An 8,476-nucleotide genomic window follows, 5' to 3' on the forward strand; every position below is an offset into this window, starting at 1 on the left:
AATCGAAGAGGGGTATGGTTTTCGGTACCTATTTTGACTAAGTTACACTTGAGAAATTTCAAACTATTCAAAATTTAGTATTTTTGTCACGTCGATGTATAAAATCGATAACTAGTCTATAAAAAATAAGTGGTTTAATCACGGTTTTGTATTCCTAGTAATATCACATATTATTCTGTGGTAATATCCCGAGGAAAGATGTAATTGATAATTTTAAGTTATAGTTATAATATTTTTACTACATAGTAACATTATAATTTGTAAACAAAAAATTTTTATAATATGAGTGCGTACTGCGAATGTTGTGGATCAACTTTAGTGCATAATATTATTAGATACTATATAATATATTGTATAATATTATTGATATCAATCCCAGGTCATTCCCACACGTAAATTAGTTTTTAATCGTCGTTTTAACCTCTCGGAAACACATTTGTTTATTAATCCCTCTCGATGACTGCCAAGTGGGTTACTACGTTATAATAGTACCGCCGCAATGCACTTTTTAATGCCTCACACAATATATCAGACCGTATATACATGAGTTTGTGTGTGTGTGTTTTTATACGCGACAGCAGTAAATCGATACATATATTAATATGTACCTATTTATAAAGAGTATTTAATTATATTTTATACTTATATTATGCGTCTACTCGACGTGTACTAAAATATACTTCTGTTTATTGTTATAAGTACAGTAATTTTAAACATATACATAATTATTATTATATCCCTACGATATGTCGCTAATAAAATATTAATGTTAAACTGTCTATACGAATCAAACTCACATTTAAAATTACGCGCTGTATCTTAACAACATGCCTACTTATAAGTATTTTTGTACCTATAAATAATAGATTTATATATTATAGTATATTTTATATACGTATATGTGTATGTTTTTTATACGAATCATTATGGTTTTAAATTAAATTTATTATCGTTTGTTATATAACAGTTTGAAATAATATTGACAATATTGTTATTACTACTTTATACGCATTTAGTAATATTGACATAATAGGTATCGTAGACCGTAGTGCACAATCGATATTCAACATCAAACAATATATTATTGACCAGTGGCGTATATGGAGTGGATTTAGGGGTTCACCCCCCCCCTCCCAACTGAAATGTATGGTCGGTATGGGCATTGATTTTGATTTTATAATTAATTGGAATTTACGCCACTGTTATTGACTATTGTACATTACTTGATGAGTGTTGAATAAATACACGGACATATTATATTAAAACTAATTAATTATATATATTTTTTTTGTTTTAATAAAACATATTTTATTCTTTTAAATAATAAATGAAACAATTTGAAAGTTCAGCTCATCCAAATAATCTTATTAAGTTCCGCTCATAGACGTAATAATAAATATTTATCTAATTGACAGATGAGTTTATACCTTGACAGATTTGTTCAAAATTTTTTGATTATTGTTTATTAATTTTTTGTTATTTGCGTTGAGCTGATAAAAATCTATGTAAGATGTTATTGTTATATAATTTACGAGGTATTTTCACTTGAACCGTCAATGAGGGTTTTTTCAGCCCTGCAGTATTTATAATTAAATTGAATTATTCTTTTTGGATAATTCTTTGTATGCAATTGAATGACAGTAGAGTTGATTTGATTGTCCCGGATAAAAAAAGAAAAGAAAAGAAAACAGAACACTCCCACGTAATGATGGTGTCAATTCTTTATGAAAAGAATAAGAAACGAAATAATTAAAGACTTATGCTCTCGTACATAGTACTAAAGTGTCGGTTCGGCAAACCGAAACGAGTTAAACGATCTGACTGAGTCCCCACGCTGCAGTACGGGTGGCGGTATAATGTGTAAGTAGGCCAATAATCCGAATCGTTTTCGCACACGCCCTTATTTGCACTGCTGCAGCTTCCATCATCGTGTATAAAATTGTTGTGTTATCGCGCGTTCTGGGGACTTGCTTATCGGTTTCCGGCGCCCTATAATAATAATGATGATGATGATGATAATAATAATAATAATAATAATAACGGTAATAATCATAAACGAAAAGAGCTTATGCCTATCAGCGCACGCCCGCCGCAGCACTCCAAGGGGTAGTTTAGAATTGGTCCGCTACGACGGTCAACTGAGGGGCTGTAAAACCCGTCGCGAAGCTCAGCGACGTTGTCGGGATGCGCGAACGTTCGAATAACGAGCTTATCACTTTGTCGAATGTTTTTACGGCGCGATTTTGGTGTCTTTTTTTCACGTCGTATATTATTATAGCTATTCGTCTTTTTGTTTTCATATATACAATTTAGTGAAGCGTGCTGTATACACGTTTTATTTTATTACAACGACCATGAATGTACACGTACAAAAATGGCACCCGTTTAATTTTATATTAAAATATAATAGGTAATATTCAAAATGTATTACGGCTTATTTATTTATACTTTTGTCGAGTGGTCTTTTTTTTTTTTATAAAAGACGTATGGTCTTTCACGACTTGTAGGTACGGCAAAAGTTACTGTACAGATTTTATCAAATAAAATGTCGTACTATAAAGCTGCAATTTCAATTAACAAATAAGTTTGTTATTACTCTTGTGATCTCGCCTCAACCACTTTAAATTTATCTATTTATTTATGTCTCAATATAATAGTATATATCTATACCACGAGCCAGGAGCACGAGCTTTTCAATTTTCTACGTTTTCTTTGACAATATGTATATGATAAACAACTTGTATAATTCAAATATACTACTTATAGTCGTCGGTATAAATTTATCTTATGTCTATAAAGGTATTACAAATGAAAAATATTGCAACACGATTGTCGATTACACACTATGAAATTAATTATGTAATCATAATATTACTGTTGAACACGAAATAAATAATAGGCTTATTATAATTAGTAAGTACGTGGTAGGGAAATGCTTGATGTAAAATAGAGAATTGATTGCAATTAATACAAATACATTCTTCTTGTTTAGTAAATAACAATCATAATTACAACTATACTTCACGGGGCAATGTTTTTGTGTAAAAGAATTTATTTATTTTGTTATTAATTATTTATTATGACCGTATTCAACCTTATTTTCGGAAAGCACCTTCTGTATGGCACCCGCTTCTCTCTCTAGTTTTAAATGATCGTGTTATTAATAGTAGGAAGACAATTTATTATCGACGTGGATGTCTTATATTTAACAGGCATTTTTTTCACACAGATTTTACAGGATACGAGCTCAACAAACATTTTGTCGTCTAATCGAGTACATATCCTGTAGACTATGCTGGACGGTCATTGTCGATTTAACTACTTGAACAATTAACTAACTGAGTAATACATAATATGTGGGTGTAATAAATTTTTATTTTTCTCACGGGAACAAGCTGAAAACGTTGTGTCCATCGCGCAGCGACATCTACATGACTGTGCGCGCAACATAGGTCGACCCGAAACGGTGGCTAAACTCCACAACCTTTGCAACGGGTATTCGCGATCGAGGAATCGGCTAAAAGGGTGCGCGTTTCCGATACGGATAGGTTATGTCACAGTAGCTGGTCTTTGGTGATCACAGAGAGAGCGAAAAAATTAACTAGAGATTATGTTATTATGATTAATGCGGTAATGTACGTAATTTACCCGTCAACGCCGCGATTGTCGTAGAGCGCGAACCCAAAGTCAACTCGCGAATCACCGAGGACGGATACGCTTCCGGTCTGTATATAGAGAGGCGAAGTGTCAGCCACCCACACGGAGTCGCGCCCTCTCGCTGTCCGACCGGAAACGAAGCACTTACCTCGCGTGTAGAGCGCCACACCGTGGGTGGCTCCATCCGAGTGGTTTCGGCGTTTTACGGAATAAAAATTCAATATCAAAACGATTTTTTGCAGCTATCCCGATTTAAGTATTTTTGCCCAGCTATTGTTAAAAAAAAAAACATTATTGCGTGTCTCGTGATAATAATAATATGTGTGTAGCTATATTGGTACCTATATTATAGGTTATAAGTTATAATCTATAACTTATAAGTAAAATTATTATAATGAATACGTATTATTTATACAACGTTTACCATATTATTGTGTTGTTTTTGTGCCATAATTTTACAAAAAATGAATAATAATAATGTATAGGTACTGAGTACCTGACCATCAGTCTCAGAATCGCTATTTATTATTATTCTGTTACACGCAAACATGCTGAATTAGGTACATAATATTATTAACATAGTTCACAGTGATGGCCCGAGAGAACTAAGGACCTAAAGATATTTTGACATCAACAATTTTGAAACTCAGATTTTGGTATTAAAAATATAATTTTACCATTATTAATATGACTATTATACATTATTTTTTTGGCAGTCTTCGAAAATATGATGTAAAAATTGTTTTCATATTTATATGATAAGCAATGTATAGGTATATACATTGTATAATATATATTATGTATGAAATTACGTTTAAGGTGGTTAAGGTTCACATTCATTTTGCACCCAATAAATTCATTTTCAGTGTTTATTAGAAACGCATAGATATAAAATGCAATCAAATTTTGTGGTCATTTTAGTATTTAGTACTATAGCAGATGATTTATCAATGGAGGGATGGTCGTTTTTTTCGCCGTATAATAGTTGCATATTGCAATAAACACGTGGATTGCCTACACAGTACTCCTTAATAAACGCACGACTTAAAATGAACACATTTTTGGTTTTTTAATAACTTAATATTTATGCAGTGTCAGTATTCACATTTTAAAAGTTTATTAAAAAAAAAATGTAATTCGCAGTATTTGAAACTGGCACATAAACAATTCCAAAAAAGCTTTGCTTTTGATTATGAAATTATAAACAATGTATCTATTTATACTTATTATTTTTTTTGTGGGTTTAAATTAATAAACTAAATAAGTACCAAAGAAATTAGAACAAAAAATTAGACAGAAAATTAAATTTGTTCATAAAAATATTTTAAAAATTTCTAAAACAATATATTCAACATAATATTATAATATTATATGGCAATTATTTTTTCAAAATCGCAATATAATAAATTAGTTTATTTATTTATTATCGTCTAAAAAAATTAGTTGTTTTAGTAATTGTTATATAATTTACTCTAAATATTTTTTTTAATGGCTAATTAAATTGAAATAAATGAATCATTCAGTATGTTTAACTACTGGCGGCTATGTGTAATAATAACTAAATGGTTCTAAATGCGGATACTTATTGTTTAACATCAGCCATGTTGGTATGTGACTATCACATCACATGTTCAAGTGTGATCAAGTTCTACAGTGTAGATAATATGAAGTGTCTCGTGAGAATGTATAATATGATAATTTAAGATGATTAGGGTTCATAATATTATATTTATTATTGTACCTCTCGCCATTCAAAAATAGTAATTCATTATGACGTTATGGGATTGCACCCCGTAGATACAAATAAGTAAATAACAATTTATTTAGTTTGAAATAATTTTTTTTTAGCATTCATTTAAATATGAAAACATTTCATTGTTAATTTGGAGCTAAACGATCACAATCAAGAATCATTAATAATGGACATAACATAATATTAAGTACTTTGGTTTTTTTTATATACCTGCATATACTTATATTATATACTTTTTATCTTTTTACAATAGATACTCGTATAGGATATATCTGCTAACTATTTAAAATAATCATCATTAATTTAATTATGACTAGGTATTATATTGTTTCGTTAATTATTTTAGAAAATCTTTGAAATTATCTCTATTTTTCTGCTATTATATTCGGTTTAGTTTTTAATTTTTTTTCTATAAATTTAGTTTTTGAAACATTTATTTACAAGTATTTGTCGGAGGATTAAAATGGTTTGAGTATATATCACTATATTATATTATATAAAAATTAAAATTATTAATGACCATTAGGTACCTATACATATATTAAATGAACTGCATTTATAGAAATCACTATAGATATTATGAACACATTTTTCAATTTAAATTTAAGTGTATATTATTATATTCAAAATACAATTATGTTGAAAATGATTATCCATTAATACGTGCCAATTACTTTCAAAACTTTAAAAAGAAAAAAATTAAATTACTCGAAATAGGTATATGTTTAATTTGACTAATGAATAAATATTATTTATAGAAATAAAAAATTTCAATTTCTAGTTAAATACTACTATAAAATGCAAAGAATCTTAATTATGTTTTATTATTAAAAATTAAATAATCAATTTTTATTTTTAATCTATATGTTTCAGATAAGATAATAGAGTAATTAACATTTAGAAAATATCTTGTGTATGAAAAAATCTCAATAAAATTTAAAAAGGCATAAAATAAATGTACTTAAAAAGTTAAGATAACACTTAATCAAGTCACGAATATATAATATTAATAAAATAATATTAATTATTTAAATTACTAGCAATTTATATAAAATGAAATTACTTAAAAATTAGATAAATGCATTTAATATTTTGTAAGCGAGGTATAATTAATATAATTAAATTTGGGTACTTAATTATTTTTATTAATTTATACGTGGATTTGGCAATAACAATATAAATTATAGGCTTAATGTATGATGATAGAAAATACTAAAATTAGTAGTTCTATTATGCGACAATAAAATTCGTAGAATGATATAAATATTGTTGACATTTTCAGTCAAACATCACTAATAAATCATTATATCAATATAGTCTCCATAGGCGTTTGGCATTAATTTTATAACAAATTATAATACGATATATGTACACGTGTCATACGAACGGTTACTGAACTAAAATCATTCAATTGCAGCTATTATATTATATGCCTAATGGAAGGGCGTACAGACCTAGAGACGTAGATATATAGACGTAGAACATTTAAATATAAATATAATGTAGTTGGATGTCTCGGGCGTGCTATAGGGTCATTGAGGTCATTCGATTCTCCACTGGTTCCATACAAGAGATCGTATAATGATGAATTCCAATTTATCTTCCTATGTCCGTGAACACTCACGTGCTATATATTATTTTACATATATATAAGGCGTTTGCAACACGCTCTTTTAAAAACATTACTTTGGAGTCGAGAACAATTTTTGTAAACTTATATATTTGCATAACATCTGCTAAAAATTAAACATGATATTTGATTGTGCTGTTTTTAAATAACAAAATCAACAATAAACCTAATAGCTGTATTTTACAAACGCAGTAGTGTCTGGGTTTTAACTTTTATCGATATGCTAAGTTTTAGATTTATAGGTCTATTGTTTGACCAATTTTTTTCATACAATAACACTTATAATTAATTTGAAATGAAATATATTGCAATAAAAATTGTTCAATCTTTGTATTTTAGTAACAATTAGATATACATTTAAATTGATCAAAATTTATAACGTCAAATGTATAATTTATTATATAACAGACGATGGAGGAAAATTTGAAATCTGTCCAACTATATTGTTAAAATTAATAGAGGGAGAAACATTTCAAATTTTCCTAAACCATATGGGATATAAAGCTTGATAGGTATATAGAGTATGATAGAGGAGAGTAGGTAATGTTAGCGCAACGGGTATAATATTACGAAATAGTTTAACCTGTGTTATTAACACATGTATGGTTATAATGACAGTATACATTTTCGATAACTAAAATAAATATCTAATATCTGATAATGAGCGCATGTCTCGTTATATTTTTTTTATGTTTTTGGTTGTTATGCTGCAGAGAGCTTTTAGTATATATGATTTATACGAGTAAATATTTAGCTACATAACTCCAACATAAATTAAAGTTTTTTTTTAATGAATAATTTTTTATTATTAAGAATATATTAAAAAAAAACCCTTTAAGACATATGTTGTATAATTTATAATACAAAAATAGATACATTATCATAGGTTTGGTTTTAATTAATAATGTTTTACAATAATTAAACTCATTATTATTTTATATAAGAAATGAGAAAGATGACGAAATAAATAAAAAATATGAATTTAAATAAATCTCAAGTAATAATTAAAAATGAAATTTTTAGGTTTTTAATTTATTATTCCAAATATAACTTTATTAATGTGTAGATATTACAAGTAAGCTCATCAGAAACTTTTTGGAAAATAACTTGTAACATCGCTAACTTTCCCCCACTTTTCCTTATTCATTTCGAATGACACGATATTATTGATAATGATAATGTTCATAACAATATTATATTTTATATTATCGTTTATACTCTATAATGTGCATTGAATAATTACAGAAACATAAAATAATAATAATCATTTGTATTCATTTTTATTTATATCGGTGTTTATAAATTATGTTTTTCGTTATTAAGACATTAAACATGCGATACAGTCAAATCGACGTATATAATGGTTTTAAAAACACATTTATGCGTTTTCTACGGATCAATATTTAATATACCCACGTATTTTAAATGTATTTTAT

Source organism: Rhopalosiphum padi, chromosome 2 (assembly GCF_020882245.1).
Source record: "Rhopalosiphum padi isolate XX-2018 chromosome 2, ASM2088224v1, whole genome shotgun sequence".
NCBI classification, from domain to species: Eukaryota; Metazoa; Arthropoda; class Insecta; order Hemiptera; family Aphididae; genus Rhopalosiphum; species Rhopalosiphum padi.